Source organism: Manis pentadactyla, chromosome 1 (assembly GCF_030020395.1).
Source record: "Manis pentadactyla isolate mManPen7 chromosome 1, mManPen7.hap1, whole genome shotgun sequence".
Lineage (NCBI taxonomy): Eukaryota > Metazoa > Chordata > Mammalia > Pholidota > Manidae > Manis > Manis pentadactyla.
The window spans coordinates 9,561,916-9,581,468 of record NC_080019.1 but is presented as its reverse complement, the minus strand read 5'-3'; positions in this window follow the sequence as shown (position 1 = coordinate 9,581,468).

Here is a 19,553-nt window from a genome sequence, read left to right as displayed (position 1 = left end):
GGATTACATTACGGAGACTTTCCCCCGATTTAGGACTCAAATTTGAGCGTGAATTGACTCCCGACCAGATCCCTTAGGTGTAGGTGAGCGCTCACGAATGAACTGCGAGAGTTTGCCGCTAGAGGACCCAGCGCCTTGCAGCTCGTTTGCCCGGCCTGCAGGGAGCCCGCACTTTCAGAAAATGCCGCTCTCCTGAGAAAGGGACGCGTCCGCGCTACTCTCCACCCTAGGGGCAAACCCCAACCCAGACCGCGCGGGGGGACCGCGCTCGGGAAGCACAGATTTCTACAGCGGGGATTTTCTAGAACACTGAGGGAAGGGTGCACGGACCCTCTCAGCACAAACTCGGGATCCAGGGATCTGGGCAGTTGATTTCGGGGGTGCGGAAAACGCGGGCCCCCGCCTCTGGGTTGTGTTGACTGTGGAACCCCAACCCCAAGGCTTTGGCTTGATTCGTTGGACAAGAGGGGCAGGGGGCGCAATGCAGGGAAATTGGGTCTTCAGAATATGGAATTTTGTAAAAGCCAAGTAAAACAGGGCTTGTCCAAAGAAAGGAGGGTGGGAGAGAAACTTGTAGGACTGAAACTGACTAGGGTTTCAATTCGGCCGTTCTGTATTATATGCAGGTTTTATGGATAATTTCTGTCCCTGCAAAGACTAAGCACCGGGAGTTAGCGACTCCGGCTCGCACCTCCTATTAAGTCTTTCTGAATCTCAAGTAATCACCCACCCATCCTCGTCCGCGGTCTGTGCCCAGGGGAGCCACCGCGTCAGGTTCCTCGGCTGGGTGTGGAACAGCTCTTGAGCGGCTCTGAACATGTTGATGAGCTCGGCAATTTTTTTTTTTCAAGGGGCGTCTGAGCTGCTGCACTTCGACGCTGCGCCAGAAACGTACCCAGCGCAGCCGGAAGGGCTACGAGGCAGCAGAGCGCCCGGGCCTGGCCGGGACCGTTTGCCCCTCAGGCCAGGGTTGGCTGGGGTTAGAGGGCAGAGCTGGGGTCGAGGAGGCTGCTCTTCTCTCCAGCAACAGCTGCCACCCAAATTATGCCCCTCAAGAAGAGAATGAATTGGTCCTTTCTCCGGGCTCCCTGCGTCCCGCCCCAAACCAGACTGCGGCTCACAGCAGGCGTCCCCACCCCACCTCCTAGGGACAAGTTCAGGGGTGGCGGTGCCCTGCCAGGAGGTAGTTTAGAGAAGCCTTGACTCCGGAACTTTGTGACGGAGGGAGGGGGAGACGCATAGCTCCTGGCTCGCTACTCTCGGGGCGGACCGCCGAGGCACTGCTGGGGGCCCTGAGGGCGGCAAGCCTCCGACGCCCCAGTTCTCTCTCGGCTGGAACCACGTTCCAGGGCTTGCGAAGGAAGGGGGTGAAGGGAGTAGGGGAGTGGAAGCAGCCTGGGTCCAGCGACGCGGCGCTTCGGCCTTCGGGGAGCAGAGAGCTTTTCTGCCAGCCGACTTGGGTTTAATTAGGTTCGCGTAGGTTTGGGGGAGGGCTGGGCGCAGGGTCCGCCACCCGAGGCAATGGAGCGTTGGGTAGTGATGGAGCGAGTCGTGGCGGCTGCGCCTGGAGGGCCGTTGCCATCTCCATCGCCTCCGGCTACCCCAGAACAAACCTTCTTTTCGAACACGCCACACAAAACCCTGCTGGAGCCGCGCGGGTGCCGGGCAGGCGCAGCTGCGGCCCCGGGAAGCCCGGCCCGGTGGGGGTGCGGGGCCCGCGCGCGCCTCCAGGCTACCGCCCTCGAGCTTCGTTCCGCCCTTGCCAGAGCCGAGAAGAATCTAAGATGGACATTATTAAATTCTTCACGACAGTCTGTTTACACAAAACCGGGGCGGCTGCGGTGATATTCCGTCTTTTACCCCGTCCCCGCCTTTGTTCACTCCTCCCAAGGAACCCCCTGTTTTCTCCCTTTCGCGTTTCACGTCTGCACCTCAGTGCGTTACGTTCAGTTTCCTCCCGATTAGATTTAAGGCCCGTTTCCCCAATCTCGTTCCGTGCGGTGCCTAGGACACCGCGTCTCTCCGCGGGGCCAGAGGACTGGAATTTTTTCTTTAAAATTACTCTCCGGGCCTCGTTCTCATCCGGTTGGGCCCTGGTATGAAATCAGAGGTGTGAGAACACCCCGCCCCCCTTACAACCTGACCTTCACCCCCACAGCCAGACACAGACCGAGGCGCCTGGGTCTACGCAACCTGAAGAACGGAGCCTGCCGAATATCCGGGGGATTCGATCCACTGGGACAGTCAGTCTGGGTTTTGTAAATGAAATAAGTGGCAGTCCCCGTAAGCCTCTCTTCGTACGTGTGTTTTCCAATTTAGTTTGTTTTAGTTGGAACCCTTACTTTTCATTTACTCGAGTAGAAGTAAATGGATTTACTCGTCTCAGAATCATGCCGGTTCTTTGGCTCACAATTCTTCCTGAAATCGTTTTTTAAATACCCAAGTTCACCCACTCCTACTCCAGATTTCACCTTTGGCGTTTTTCTTTCAGAACCGGGACTTGTTTGCTCCATAAATGAGAAATCCCTGGGCGGGAGGGTGGGAGTGGGGGTGGGGAACTACTCTATTCACAAATGCACAACAAATATTTCACGAGGACTCCACCATCCACACCAAAGAGCTCCTTTTCAGGACAAAGTGCCAAGAAATTAAATTTGTTTCTTGATTTGTTTTTACATAGTGATGGGGATTCGAGCGGAAACAGCTGCAGAAATACTGAGGCATGGAAGAACATTTTATAAACCCACGATGTTGCACCCAGGCCAGTGGGGTCACTGCAATGAATCGACTCAAAATGGGCTTTAGGAAGAGCTGTCTCTACCGTAAAATTCAGGCGACTCCCGAAGTCTCTTCCTCTCCGGTTTTCCTTCCTGCTCTTCTCTCTCCTGCTCCCTCTACCCCCAGGAACACCCTTGCTTCCCTTCCCTTATTCCGGGCGCAGAGCAAGGGAGGGTGCCCGAGCCAAGGCAGAGAAGCAGAAAGGTCAAGACGACAAATTTTCGAAGCAGCAGCTGCGTTTGGGGGTTTGGAGAGCAGACGTCGGAAAATGGCTGCCTGCGAGGTGTGCGCATTGGGTGGCAGGTGATCTGTAGAGAGAAGTGCCTGGGGAGACCTCCGCGCGAACCCGGGGGCCTGATTTCCTGAGGCTTGCGCGGCGAGCCTCCCCGGCTGGCGCTGTTCTGGGGTAAACCGGCCCGGTTGCAGCCCCTTCCCGTGCAAGAAGGTACTTGTGCAAAAAGATGGTGGCATCTCGGTCACCACCGCAATTACGGAGCAGCGATCTAGGGGCAAATTGATCCCCAAGAAGAGCCCCAGTCGAGCAGGTCTCCGCGAAAGATAAGGCTCGGAGGAAGGTGCAAAGGCACCGAGGCAGGACCTTCACCCAGCATTTCCTGGGTGCCAGACACTGGCACACAGTTTCTCACACTAAAACTTGACAGTAACATTTTAAGTGGGACTTATTCCATTTTACAGATGTACAAAATAAGGATGACACGTGGCATGTCAGCTGGTACATAGGGAACAAAGACCCAAGCCGCCCTTCCACTTGCAATACACCACAACGGCGTGCAGTATGAGGCCTTTAAACAGCAGAGTTAAATGTGACTCTCTCCCCTTCCTTTTTTTCGGTTTTTCAGCTCAGTTGAAGAGAAAGATAACTGAAAACAACTCTGAGATGGCCCCCTCTTTTCCTGGTGGTCCCCGTCCCCTGCCAGCCGGCAGGGGAAAGCCCTCGGGACCTCCTAGCTCCCTCCCTGCTCGAGGCGGAGGTGTGAGCGATGTGTTGATTATCCATATTTTTGTGGAGCGTGCACTCCGCGGCGGCCGCCGGCGCCGCCACATTTCACACGTACACTCACGTACACACATGCACACGCGCTCCCCCGGCCGGCGCTCACACTGCGCCCGGGGCGCGCCAGGATCGCGGGCTCCCCTCTGGGGCGGCCCTCCTCGCACTGGGGAGGAGTGGCGAAGGCTCCCACTCTCCCCTCCGCAGGTCGCCTCTCCCTCCAACCCCCGGAAACACACGTTGGCTTCCAGATCCAACTTTCTTCTCCAGGATACACTTGTCTTCCCAACTTCTCCCTCCCCCGGGTTGTGTGTGTGTGTTTGGGGGTGGGGCGAGGCACAGCCACAAATATGGCACCAGCTAGAATTTCATTCCATTTGGCACAAGGCAGTCTCCTTCTCCAACGCACACACACGCACCACCGTCACCCACACTCACACTACACGCTTCAGGTGGCAAGAGAGAAAATCGGGAGAGAAGGCACTTGAGTAAAATGCATGCTTTCAAGTTGTCTTTAACTGTCTAAACTGGACTTCTAACTGTGGAATCGCCTCTCACGCTGCCCAAGGCCTAGAAGTTCCATTCTGGCTGATGGGAACCCCCGCTCCCCCCTGCGCCCACCTGGAGCTAGATGCTCCTTTCGGGGTGGGTGGGTCCAGGGCGCACCGGACGCGGCGTTCGCAGAAACCTCAGAACCAGCCGGGAAAACAGAGCTAGCTCGCCGGGCTGGGCAGCTCCGTCCTACCCTCCAAGGGGCAACAGAACTCCGGGTACTCTGGTATCCCGAAGGAGAGCAGACGGGAGTCACAGGCTTGGGGGTCACCCGCGCTGGCACAGGCGCCGGGGCCTCAAGTTCTTTGGGCAGTTTGGGGCAATGCTGGCCGTGCCATGTGGGGGCGCTGGACTAAAGGCCAAGAAATGCTTTCTGCAGCTCTGACCCTGGCAAGTTGTGGCGCTCTGTGTGTTCCCACCCCGCCGGGCAGCGACACGAAGGAGAAACGCTTCCAGCTTTGGTGTCTATCCAGGGTAGAGCCTCGAATTTACTGGTGAGGTCTTGGGCATTTGATCCGACTCCTCCTCCAAGCCTCAGTTTCCTAATCGGTAAAATGGGGGTGTTATTCCTCTGAACCAACGTTTCTTTATTAGTGAAATGGGGATATGTATTCCCCCAGAGCCCCACTTGCCTGACCGGTAAGAAGATAGCTTAGATATTTGGCACGTAGTAGGTGTTCAATAAACGCTTGTTTGCCTTCATCATCTGCATCGATAAAATGAGCGTGATAATGTTTGCTCATCGTACATCCCTAGATGCTGCGAATCTCCTAAGGGGACGGCTTTCTCCACCCCGCCATATCTTGAGGCAGGAATTCTGACCTCTCTCTCCAGTTCCTGGCCTGGTCAGGGCTGGTCTCGCAGTGAGCCCAGCGACCTGTTCGCACAGTGGGCACTCAGTAATTTTTGTTTAACATGGAATTCTATCTAGGAAAGTGATTAGAACCTGCCTGCAGATGTCAGAGGGCACAGAAGGCAACTGGGTGGGGGCCTTCCGCGGGAGGGAACGCGACTGACTAGGTGTCTGCTTTGGGATTCAGCGAAACCTTTGCCCGCGGAAGTCGACAGGTGACACTCAGAGCTCGAGCGCTGTTCGCTGTGAACCGCTGCAGGCGGGCAGACGCGCTGGGATCCCAGAATCACCAGGGAACTGAAGAAGATCGCCAGGAGTTCTACAAAGATCCGTCGGCTCTCGTGGCAAACACCAGTTGACTGGTGGTGCACAGGAGAGTCCCCTCCCTGCCCTGCGCCTTCCATGGGACGCACGGCTCTTCTGAAGCGACCCTCTGGGTCACAGCCAAGCTGAACTCCGGGAGCAGCGCTTTCCAGGGACCGCGTCCCAGGAAACGAAGCTGGGAACCACGGAAACAAGAACAGAGACCGAGAGAGCCTGGGGGTGACAGAAAAGGGGAATAAGGGACTAGGAAAGAGAGGTTCCAAATTTTTCTATTCCACAGGACTGACGCTCACTAGAAGCCACTTTTTAACTGCCCCTTTTATGCAAAGGCAATGCATGTTTATTGCAGATAAAAGATAAACAAAAACAACAACCACAACAAAATGAATTCATGACCATCCCTAATAGCATCGACATAAAAAAGCCATTACTAATATCTAGACAGGTTTTCTCACAGTCTTTCTTCTATGCATTTTCTATGCACTGATTTGTAAATTTTTGGCTCACTTAATACAGCATATTTTTCCATACCATTAATATTTTCCTACAGTAACATTTAATATTGGCATGGTATTTCATTCTCCAGAGAAGGTATACCACAACTTATTTAAGCAATCTACTGTTGCTGAACATTTAAGTCCTTTCTAATTCTTCACCATAATAAACAATACTGCAATGAACATCTTTGTATGTCCTGTGTACTATGATTCTTTTCTTTAGATGAAATCCTAGAACTAAAATTGCAAAATCAAGGCTAAGCATATTTTGAAGCCTTGATCCAGAATGACAAATTATCATTTTGAAAGACTAAATTTATACTCCCTTATGCCCCCAACCCCAGACTTCCTAATCCCTCAGGAATCTTATTTTATTTTAAAAATTTGCCAATTTGATGTCATTTGGTCTTTTTTATTTGCACCTCATTTCTATTTCATGAATTTCCAGTAAGGGGAACTTGTTTTTCATTCATTTTTTTGGCCACTGTACACCTTTGGAGTTTGGCAAGTTCTTATTTTGTTAAGGATATTGCATTTTAATTTCTCATACAGGCTGAATAGTTTCCCCAATCTTTGTTTGCCTTTAATTTTATTAATGGTAATTTTTGGGTGGATATGGATGTATTTTATTTAGAATGTTTTCATCAGCATCTAACAAAGTGCTAACAGTGGCTTAAGTGATACCTTTAATAACCTGACATAACAAGGAGTCTGGGGACAAACGCTCCAGGTTAGGTGTGACACTCTCTAATGCTGTATTAAACTACCCTGGTTCTAATGCTCTTCACCCCACCCTCCTTTGCATGCTGAGTATTCAATCTCATTTTCACTGTCTCATGGTGGTAAGACAGTTGATGCAGCAGCTGACATCATAGCACCCATTCAGGACAGGAAACAGGAGGAGCAGAGGTACCAGAGAATTCTGTCCCTTTGTATAGCAAAGTAAAAGCTTTTCCAGAACCAGCCGTTATGTCGCCTTTGTTCTAAGTCACGTGGCAACCCATAGTCAGATGGATAGCTGAGAAAGCAAGCGCCCACTTTTCCTTCCTCTTGGTAATAGGCCTCAGAGATGGGCGTTGAGAATGACACTTGGATTAAGCAATCAATCAAGCCCACCACAAAAAAAGTGTCTTTAATTGTATGTGGTTAAATCCATCCGTCTTTTCCTTTATAGCGTCCTCCTTCTGTGTCATTCTCAGATAATCTTTCCCCATTCCAAAGTAGTTTAAATATTGACCTATATTTACCTATAATTCATTTTCCATTAAAATGTTTTCCCTCAATAAATAGATGGGTTTCTGTGGTATCAACTCCACTTTCAAATATAAACACCAAAACTTTAGAAGACTGATTTAAGTAGAAGACTAGTTATGGATACATTTAAATATTTCATTCATTCCTTTTTATTCAAAATATATTTGCTGTTTGTATATCAACTATATGCCATCTGGAATTTATTTTGGTTTCTGTTATAAGGTGGAAATCAAACTTCTGTCACCAAGTTGTTATTGTACCAATGGCATTTATTAAATAATCCATAATTACCCCCAAATGTGAAATGTCATTATATATGTGTATCTTAATTATATATATATACATATATCTTAAGTTATTGAGATATTTAAATTAGAATTGAGAATGTATGACATATTTAGAAATTAGGAAAGCTATATGATCCTCAGTTCATTCATTTTCTTATTTTCTGCAGTAAGACTATATAGTATTCATATAGGTATAGTAAAAGTTTTGTTTAAATTACTTCTAGGTAGTTTGTGAATTTATTTTTTCTACTATAGTTAGTAACTGATTACTGTTAAAGACAGGGAATTTATTTGTCATGCAGTCATCTTACTTACATCTAATAATTGTTGTAGTTTTTAACTGATTCAATTGCACTTTCCAAAGAGACAATTTTATTACCTACTTAATGATAATTTCATCTCTTTCTTTCTGATAAATACACCTGATTTATTTTCCTTGTTTTATTACATTGGCTAGGATCTCTAATACACTGGCAAATAGTTAAAAGTGTTGGAGATAAACCTTGTCTTGTATCTGAATATTGTGGATATTTTTGTAACATGCCATTATTAAATTAACAATTGTATCAGATATTATGAAGTAAGTATTTCTCTTAGGTCACTAAGAATTTTGTTCACAAATATATATTGAAATCTATCAAATACATTTTTAACACTTAAGAGGAAGTGTACAGAACTTTTCTCCTCTTTCTGTTACTGTGATTAATAATGTTAAAACAATTATTAATGTTGGCCTATCCTTGCATTTCTATAATAAACTCAGAAGGGTCAATTGTCTATTCATTCATTACAAATTTATCACTCATTCACCTTGCTGGAGACACTGTGGCAAGCAATGCCAAGTCCAAGCCCTTGTGGGATTTATATTCCAGTGGTGAAGATGGAAATCAGTCTGGTTTTCTTCTGTTAATTCTATCTTTCCAGGTATGTGATGTATTTGATCTCTTGATGCCCATCATTTCTTGCCACCCCCCGTGCCTTCCTGTCCCAGAGGTTAACTTGTTCGGTGCTCTGTGGGTCATTCCTAAGGCCCTGATTAGAGTCTGCCTTTCCAACTTTTCCAATGATTTTGCAGGCTCAAATTTCCTTTATTAATCCCTTTCTGCTTATGATTTTAGAACAATTTATATTTCTTGCACCAGACTCTAACTAGTGCGTTAGGTTTTGGTATCAGGGTTATACAAACTCTGTAAAAATAATCTCTAGCCTTCATTATGTTAAGGATTCCTTTAAATAGAATAAGATCTACTTTTTAAATTAACAGTACTTTCCCATAAGGCATAGGGGCTTTGATAAGTTACATAATTTATTTGATGGTTATTGATTTATTCAAGTTTTCTATCTCTTGGTAATTTTTATTCTCACAGAAAATTATCCATATCACTGGTATTTTTAAATGTGTAACTACTGAGCTGTACCATCTTTTCTACTGTAATTTTGATTTTCTATATCTTAATAATTACTTTTTTCATTTCCACTGTTGCATATTTGAATTTTGTGTTCAGTTTTGTTTTTAACCTCATCACTCTTCTAGTTTACACTCCCAGCGACAGTCCACCAAAACCTGGTTATTACCTGACTTTCTAATTTTGGCCAATCTGATAGATATAAAGTTATATCTATCTCACTGTCATTTTAATTTGCCTTTCTCTGATTGCTAGTGACGTTGAGCATCTCTTCAGATACTTTTTAGCCATTCGGCTTCCCCTCCAGTTAACTACTTTTTCACAGCATTGGTCAATTGCTCATTGGATTTTCAGCCCTGGAGATTGTTATTGCTAATACTTCTTGCTCCTGCTGTTGATGCCCATATCTTGTATGTTGAGATCTTAATCCATTGTCAGCTTTAGATGTTAAAATCTTACCTCTTAATCTGTCAGTTGTCTATAACTTTATCAGTATTGTCTTTTTTTATTAGAACTGCTTTATTTTTATATAGTCATTTCCATGCATTTTTGTGCTTTGGGGTCTTATTGAAGAAGTCTTTCTGTACTTCAGGATCACAAAGAAATACCCCTGTACTTATATTATAGTTTTACCTTTTATATCCTTGTGGTTAATATCTCTAGAGTTTACCTTATAACATGATCTAAGATAATGGTTTTTGTTTTCTCCAATGAATGAGCCACAAAAATATGATGGTTAAATAGTAACATGGTAAGAAAGAAAATTATCCCAAATCTGGTTTGTGACAGAACTTTCCTTATGTATGCTATGTTACTTACGATTCCTTCTGGAAAATACTGGCATTGTTAAGCAATTTTTTTTTATAGACTTTAAGAGATTTAGAGCACCTTCAAGAAGTTGTGGGTCTTGAGAGGAACCTGATCATATTAATTGGCACCTGCTTATTGCACCACCTTCTTTTTTTTTATAATATTCTTTCCCAAGAGAAAAGTCTTTGAAATGACTAGCTCAGGACACTTGTCCCTCATGGCAAGTTTGAAATAAAACTTTGACATTGGATTTCTTTTTTCAGAGAAGTTGCTTTCACAACAATTTATACCTTCAGCTCTTCATTTAGACACATTTTTCAGATGGCTAAAGTACCTGTCTGAGTAATTTTTGGGAGATGATATGTAGCTATTATCATTTTTAACAACAATATCACTGCCTCCATAACTGTTCTGCTTGGTAATAATCTTCAAGAATTGTTTAAAATCATTTCACAGAATGTTGACATGAAGTGTAGTTCCCAGGGAATTGTTGACTCTTATTGTGATAATAATTGTTTAAAAATATTATTTGTCCAGTGATTCTACACTGGTTCTCCAGGACTCAATGAGGAAAGAAGAGAAATACTTAAAATGATGTATGCTTTACTTTTCTAGATTCAAGCCCCACTGGACTATAAAGAATAGGAAGGCAACTCTAGCTACAGGCAGCTGTACTAAAGAGTTTCATCCTTATGTCTGAGGGCTATTTTCACATTTATTATGACAACCAGTTATTAGCTGGAACAGTGACCCTTTCATTTAGGGGATCCTCTGTCCTTTTTCAGGCCAACCTCTGCAGTGCCCACTCCATATTTAGGATACGTCCCCAGACAGATGACTGATATGAGTGCTGGAGCAATCCTATACCCTAAGAATCTCACTGTGCTGTGTGCATGACTCTTAGGCACAGGGAGCTAAGAGCTCCCCCACATCCTTCCCCTGTCCTAGCTGCTCAAAGTTAGAGCATGCTGGTGGGGTGACTTCCACTGGTTCCTGGGTAGTTTTTCATCTGAAGAAAATGCATGAAATGAATGCAAAAGAAACACGGGTAAGCGGACCCTTCCCTCAATCCCATCTCACCTGTAATATATCTTGGAGAAATTCCTTGAAGTTGATAAGCATGAGAATGGCAACTTTCTCTACTTTCAGGCAATAATATGTCTTTTTATAGTAGTCTTTTGGCAATTTCAATAGGAATCTGGAACATGGTCCTAGAGGACTGGAATCTATTACTCAGTTCTGTATCTCAGTGCCTAGTAAAATGTAATAAGTGAAAAGAATGTGTGTACAATGAAGAAGACAGGAATTTGATGAATTATGATCACATGATTTATAGTCTAAATCAGGATCTTTTTGAAAATTAATGAGGCTACTGGCCAGATGGGTCACCAGATTAACAGGAGTAAAATAGAACTGTCCCCAGCAAACTGGAATGCATGACCATCCAGTGCATGAGGGAAATGGGGAAGAAAGAGGACAGATAGTAGGGTGAGAGAACAAAAGGGAAAATAATGTGCTTGGGGTCCCCGGGAATGCAGCTCTGCGGTGGAGACCAGGGGGAAGGCAGCCGGCTGGGGAGTGCCCTCGCCAACAGCACATGAGGGGGCGCAGGAGAAGCCAGACCAGGCAGAGGAACAAGTTAGCTCGAGCAGGCTGCAGGGGGCTCTGAAACTGGAACGGCCCTTCAGAGACATCCCGACTCAAGGCAAGGAGTTGGCCTTTGTGCTCCAGCACCAGCTGGCCACGGGCCTCATGCTGACCTTGAGGAGACGGTACAACCTTGGGTGAGGCAGCTTCCTTCCATGGAGATCAGCTCCCTCAGAGGGAGGCGGCTGTGGGCTTTCACCAGCCGACACACCCGGAAGCCAGAGCACGCAGGGGCCTAAGGGAGGGTCGGGGGAGCTCTCTGCCCTGTCGACTACTATCTGCCTCTCGTGCTGCCCCATCACCTCCATCACCTGGGACAGCTCCTAGAGGACTCAGTGGACAAACCATCGCCCTTGTTGTGACTGCAGCCAGACTCAAAGCCGCATCCAACACGCATTTCCTCCTCTGCAAGCCATTCTAGATCACCCTCTCTCTCTAACAGCACTTCGGCTAGTCACGGTGACTTAGAAGGTCCTAGGGGAGAAGTCTGAGTCTCCGGTGACCCTGCCTCACCCAGGCTAAGGCTGCTGCATTTTTCCATTTGCCATAAGTAGTGCCCCCCATCCCAATGATCGGGGTCAATTACTCAGCCAGGACAGTGACCCCTTTCTCTGGCTTCTGGTCTCTTAGTACAAGGATCCCCAACCGGCCAAGCAGTAGCCACAGCTTAAAGTTTCGAGTTCTTGTGGTGAAAGTATTCCCCCTCTGGAAACCAGGACCTCTAGGACCAGCTAGGGTTTCAGGGGAAAGGAGCCTAAGAGCCCTTCACGGGTCACTGGGAATGAAGAAAATGGGGCCTCTCCTACTTCCACACCATGTTTCTCAACCATCCATTGGGAATGTAGTGCCACATAATGGCACTTATGAAGGTGGGTATACTGAACCCTGGAGGATGGCACCGCCACTCACAAGATATCATCACAAAGTTGGCACCTCAAGCATTGAATCAGGCCAGCAGTTTCTGGGTGGGGGACTATATGAGAAGGCCAGGGGGTCCCCTGCTCATGGGCCAACTGCCTCACCTCCTTTGTTGGGAAGTGGGTTCTCTGGTCTGATGTGATATTTTAGAGGATCTGTGCTACTTGAGCAATACTCTGTCAACAATCAGAGTTGTGCTGGCTTCAGCACTACAGGCAAGAAAAGCAAATCCACACCCAATTATGTATCCATTCTAGTCAAGATGAGTCACTGGCCACTTTCTGCCAAGTGGCGGATTGCTGGTGTCAGGAGGCCCCGCATTGGTCTTTGTAGCAGCTCAGGCACAGGGCAGCAGCAGCAGTCAGTCTCTGTGGGTGATCAGTCTTGCCGTTGGGCCCGTGCCTCCCTGCCACCACTGCCATACTGTTGATGGGCTCCTGTGTCACCCCTGTGGCGGTCGGACACAGAGACTGGCCTTTGACACCTGGCTGAATTATTATGTCTGCTTGGTTGTTGAGCATCTATTCCTGGTAGATGCTCTCCTGTGTGTGTTATCACACATGCATTAACATGTGACATAGGGATCTTCACACTTTACGCCCTCCCCTGGGTCCATGCCTCTTCCCCTTGTGCTGCCCAATCCCCTTCTTCCAAGACTCCAACAAACCAGTTACTTGCTACTGCCCACAAGTCAATAGATATTCTTATTTGAGAACCTCGTTTACTCCCACTCACAATGGATGACCAGGTGCACTGCCCAGAGCCCTTTCTACTGTGAGGACTTTCTGGGCCACAGTTGTTCAAGCCCAGCTACACTCCCTTTCTGATGTGCACCACATCCCATGCTGAGCCATGCGTGAACCACACTTGGCCTTTGTCGTCCTCCATCAGCTGGTCGTAAGGAACCACCCAGCCCCCTGCTGACGGAGGTGTGAGCTGAGGGAGAGGTACTATTGCAAAGCACTGATGGGTTCCATGGAGGTTTGGAGATTCAGGCCATTGACACATGCAGCTTTCTGATGCCCTCTGGCCTTCAAGTGCCCAATCTCAGATGTACCACTTCCATCTCACAATATATTTTGCTGAGACCTCCAAAACTTAGAGCCCAGATCATCATAGGCAGCTCCAGCTGCATCATCACATGATGTCTCATGGTCAGTTGCTTCATCTCTGCTAGGGTCTAGAAGCCTACCAGGAATTGTTTTTCAAACATGCAATCCTCTGCTGCAGATGGCCTGGCCTTACTCCACAGCTCCAAGGCTCTACATCCTGGTTCTCTATTAGGGAATTCCATAAACTCCACCTGGCATCTTTTCATACCATAAATACCTCTAATTCCACCCAGTCTGTGGGATCATGAAGCCAAGTATCATCAGTGCTTGAATCTCAACCTGGATCTGAGCTCTTCCCTGTTCTGGATACCACCCGAGTTGGCAGTCAGAGGGAACATAACTTTCCTAGGTGTAGAGTGTGTTGTTTCCAGAGCCTAAGGCCTCCCGGGCATCACACTCCTCTCTTAGTGATAGAGGTGCATGGTCATTTGTCCTTTACTTTGAAGCAGGTGGCTGATTCATGCTCCAGGCCACTGGGCCCTTACAAGCTTTACTGTTGTAGCAGGCTGTGAATCCTCATGGAGTTCACCTCCCATCCTATGAAGCACACATGTCTTACAGGGCCTTCAACATACCTGCCACCTTTTATTCATCTGGTCTGACTGACAGGATGTCAATACAGTGGGCCAATGTCATGTTCAGAGGGATATCTGGATCGCTCCAGCCCCTTCAGCCAGTGTGATGACAGAGGATGAGAAAGTCAAGGTAGCCCTGAGGCAACATCATGAATGAATGCACTTGCCTGGTCCGTATAATTGTGACTTGTTTCTGACCCTGCTTTCTAGTGAGCAATGGAAAAGAAAGTATTTGCTAGATTAGTGGCTGTATACCAGAGCTGAGGACTTCTACTGCTCCAGCAAAGATCTGCAGCCACGGCATCAGCTGTCATTGGAGCTACTACTTGCTTTAGTCTGTGATTGTCTGTTGTTATCTTAAAAAGTCTGCCTGAATCTGTAGGAGCTGGAACTAAATGGGACAATAACAGGGACTACCATCCCTTTATCCTTTACATCTTTAAGAATGGCGTTAATCTCTCCTCCCATTACGAAGATTCAATATTATTTTTTGTTTGCTTTCTTGGTTAGAGGGAAGGAGGATTTCAGAGGCTGCTGTTCGACATTCCTCAGTACAGTATCTCTCCCCACAGGCCACTTAACCGCTGTGGGGGTTCTTCCAACTTCCAAGAATGTCCATTCTGATAACAACAGTCAGAGACCAGGGAAACGACACTAGATGGATGATGGGGGCAGTACAGACCAAGGCTCCCATACACCCCCTCTCTAACAGAGGGGCCATGGCGATACTTTGGGTGCCTAAATATCAGTGTCAACCTGGAACCTGTATCCAACAGTCCTCCAAATGTCTGAATTGTCCCCTTTCCCCAGAGAGTAGTTACTCATATAAATGGCTACAGATGTCTTTAGAAAAAGACTTTGACAATGATTAGACTTGCACAGTGCTCTGGGGTCCCATTTTTCTGAGGTCCCTTCCTCTACTTCATTCAGTAGGTCCCAGGGCTGGAAACTGGGCAGGAGATGATGATTTTTAACTGGATGGCTGCCCTCTACCTGAGCGGCCCTCCTTCGTTTCTGTTGATGCTATAGATTGGGCAATGCTCTTGATGGCTGCTCATCTGCCTTTCCCCCTAGGGATCCCTGTAGTAAGTCCAGGGATTTCAGAGGTGGTCAAGGACAAAGATATGACCACAAAAGGACAGTAGTTCACAGTGAGCTTGCTTGGGGCAGTGCCGCAACAGGATTGCACGCAAGCTGAAAAATCCCTCACAGTGGGAGAACTGCCAGAGGTAAGGGGCCAGCATCCCGAGGAGCGGAAGGAAAGAAACTCCCAGGGGAGAGAAGAGGGGGGATGCTGAGGTGTCTAGGAGACATTACTCAGCAGCACCAGAGAGCAGCGGCAGCTTTGAGTGTCTTACTGTCCAGGGCTCCTCTTGTCTGTGGCATGCACATGTGGCATGCATGCACGTGTTTCTCAGGGTATGCCAAACAAACAGGCTCCAAGTGACTAAACATCTATTTGGACTATATTTAAAGCAATTGGATATTTTCAATTTTCAATTTTCAATTTGGCTCTGGCAAGCTTTTGAGCTAATGGGCTCACCCTGCTCTCAAGAAGTAAACCAGTTGGTGGTAATGTACAGGGGCCCTCTTTGGCTTGTTCATATAACAATGCCATGTTCTCTTCACAATCTCTGTCATCTTTCCTGGGTCAGGTCCACTAGCAGATTTTCCTAATTATGATCATTGCCTATACTTTGCTTCTGATGACCAAGTGCTTCCACTCGGCATCTATTTTTTAGGGATCTACTCAACCCCATTGCTATGGAAGCCCAGTCACCTAATAGCATCTCCTGCCATTTGCCCTGTCTTCAGAGCACAGCCTTCCTCCTGCTTGAATTCTTCAGTGATGCTGGAGACCCTCTCACCAGCTCGTGTATTATTGCTTTGGCGAACAGAGTGCCCCCCAGGTCCTCCTGGGGAACGTGGTTGACTGGTACAAGCCTTACATTGCATGTCCTCTTCATTGAGGCTTTTGATTCCTTCCTCCACTATCTACACAAGCTTCCCCAAACCATCCTAAGTGTGTTAGTAATGTCTCCCAGGATCCCAGAATCCCAGGGTCCCAAGGTCCTTGCCAAGGTATCTCTCCAGATTACGTATGTCTTAGTAAGGACCCTTGACATCTGGAGCCATGGTACTCCTATAATACAGTCCCAGACTGATCCTTGGCCCTTCCTGTCTTTGACCTACAAGATGTGAGTGTCTCTATACATGCTACCAGGGGGCCTCTGGATTCCACAGTAAGCCTTTAGCTTCTCCAAGACATCAATTGCTATCAGCAACAGTGATTCAACTCCATAGAGCTTATAATTACTACCACCCTGGTCATTACTGGACTGAATGTCGGTGCTCCCCAACTTCACATGTTGAAGCCTTAACCCTCAATGGGATGGTATTTGGTGGTGGGGCCTTTAGGAGGTAATCAGGTTTTTATCAAGTTTTGAAGGTGGTGCCCCCAAGATGTGATTTGTGCCCTTATGAGAAGATACCAGAGAGCTCGCTCTCTCTCAGCTATGAAGACACAGCGAGAAGGTGGCCATTGGCAAACCAGAAGGAAGGCCCACTCTAGGGCCCCAATCTGCCGGCCTTGATCTGAGACTTTCCAGCCTCCAGAGCCGTGGGGAATAAATGTGCTGTTGAAGGCTCCTAGACTGTATTTTGTCACAGTAACTTGAACAGATGAAGACTCAGTAGTTTCATCTCAAAGGCCTGAGGCATTTCACTACCAGTACCACTTTATTCCACCATTTTCTCACATTTTCACTACGAGTTCAGGTATTAACATGTGCACAACCACAACATGCCGGAGGCTCTCCATATGTACATGCCACCAACGCTGTGGCCCTTACTGCCAGCCTGCCACCAGGTAAGCTATCTCCCATTTCTAGGGGCTGCTTCCTAGGATCACTCCCAGTATACCAACCGTTATGGGTTGGGCTCCTGAAGACACGGGCTCTAAGGCTCTAAGATCGGTGAGCAGGAGTTGTATTGGGGAACGCTCTCGAATCCTGAGCTCCCCAGGGAGCAAGGGAAGTAGCAATAGAGGGGGAGAACTGATCTTCATGGAGGGCTGAAGCTGGGATGGCCCTGCTGGGATATCCTCAGTCAAAACAAGGGACCCGGCCTTAGCACTTTTGCATCAACCAGTCATGGAATGCGGGCCCCCCTGGGGAGGAGGCCCAACCTTTGCCCAGGAATGATTTGCCGAAGAGGACACGGTTCCCACCATCAGCAGCAGCCACCCCTCCAAGCAGCCGGGGGACTGAACATCTCGGTGCGGAAGGACGCCACGCCACAGCAGCCGCTCCCGCCCGATTCACAGGCTTTGCTGCAAAGATACGCAAATCCTTTCTCCCTTCTGTTCTATTGGGAATTGCTGGGAGCTCCCTAGCACAGTCTGACAAAACAGGGCCCTGAGCCCTGCTCTTGGGCAGTAGGGCTCGTTGCCCCTTTCCCACCGCCTTCCTTTGGCCGTACCACATCTCTCCCATACTCCTTGGCTGTAGTCCTCATTTCTTTCTTCCCTTTTATTTATCCTCTCACACCCTCCTTCCTGACGCACACCATTTGCTTGGAGGCAAGTATTATGGTTTGAATCATGTCCCCCGGACAGGCTGCAGTCCTAACCCCCAGGACCTCACAATGGGGCCGTTTGGAGATAGGGTCTTGGCAGATGTAATTAGTTACAATAGGTCACTGGGGTGGCTCCTAATCCAATAGGACTGGTGTCCTTATAAAATGGAGAAATTCAGACACACAGACACACACATGGAGGGACTGGCACGGGCGGAGCAAGGCAGAGATCAGGGTGAGGCCTCCACAAGCGCAGGAACTCCAGCAAACCGGCAGAAGCCAGGGGAGAACATGGAACAGACCGTCTCTCGCATCACTCCGAAGAAACCAACCCTGCAGCATCTCAATCTCAGACCTCCAGCCTCCAGAACTGTGAGACAATACTTTTCTGTGGTTGAAGCCATTCACTTGCTGGCCCTTTGTCACAGCAGCCCAAGGAGACCGATACAACCAGTCTGCACCAAGGAAATAAGACAGTTTGGAGGGTAAGGAGGTTAGCAGATTTGGTGTCCACCACCCACCCACCCCGCCCCACCCAGCAGGTGGCCCTGTCAAAAACCCAAGCCCAGAGGGAAACAGCACGACTTCCACAATCTCCCTGATCTGGTCTGACTGCAGAGCAAAGTCCTCTTCACTGTGCCCAGAGAGTGTCTGCTGAAGTGGGTTGGCCCTGCTGAGTCCTGAGGGGTCATTCCCAGGCACTCAAGTGCTCCCTCCTTCTGAGCACTGTGTGAGACATGGGACTCCCTCTTGGTGGAGGGCAGGATTTTTGCCAAAAAGAGAGAGATGGTGTTGGAAGGAAGAGAGGGAGGGAGGGAGAAAGGGAGGGGGAAAGAAAGAGGAAGAAAAGACAGACCTCCACACTTCACTCTCCAGTTCCTTCCTACCAAGGTATCTGTTGCTGCCTTGGAGAACAAGGCCCTCAAACAGCCCTAAGGGTGGAGTCTGCACACATGCCACATTCCTTTGCTTTCCCCGCAGGAAATCACACAGTGTGTGGGTGTCTGGGGGCAGCGGCTCTCTGAAGCTGCACGTCAATGTGAGCGCTTCCTCTCTGAGAATGAGAAAGGCAGCCTGCACCCACACTGCGACTTCTGTCTCACCCTCTCCCAGTTTTTTGCAGATAAAGTGCATGGCCCTGTTCAAGTAGCAGAAAGAAGCACTTTCAGATTTCTATTTGTTAAGAAACCAAGAAGAATGAGTGATAGTAGAAAGCACAGAACATTGAGAACCAACTTAAGTTAACCAACTGATTTCTCTTGCACGGTCTGTTCTCAGAGCACTTGCTCATCTATCATCCCATATATGGCTTTACAACCACCCTGTGAATTATAGAAAGAAGGATTATGCCCAGTGGCAAATGAAAAACTAGGTCATAAAGAAGGTAAAGGGGTGTGTCAAAGCAAAGCAACTAGCAGAAATAAGCTTTACAAGTTGTTTTTTTTAGATCTGTAACTGTACAGACCATCCACCATTGTGCAAGCAGATCTCAGAGACACGCGGGGCTGGTCTCAGACCACCACAAATATCACAACAAAGCAAGTCAAACGAATTTTTTTTGGCTTCCCAGAGCATACAAAAGTTGTGTTTACACTACATTGTAGTCTATTCAGTGTGCCATGGCCTTATGTCTAAGAAAATAAGTGCATACCTCAATTTAAAAATACTTTATTGGTAGAAAATGCTAATCACTCTCCGACCTTTCAGCAAGCTGTAATCACTGATCACAGATCACCATAGCAAATATAATAATAATGAACATGCCGGAAATATTGTGAGAATTACCAAAATGTGATACAGAGACATGAAGTGAGCCAATGCAGCTGGAAATCGTGTGACAGACTCGCTTGAGGCAGGGTTGCCACAAACCTCCAGTTCATAAAAACCAGTGTGCTGAGCCAAGTAAAGTGAAGCACAATAAGACGAGGTATGCCTGTAGTGTGAAATAATGG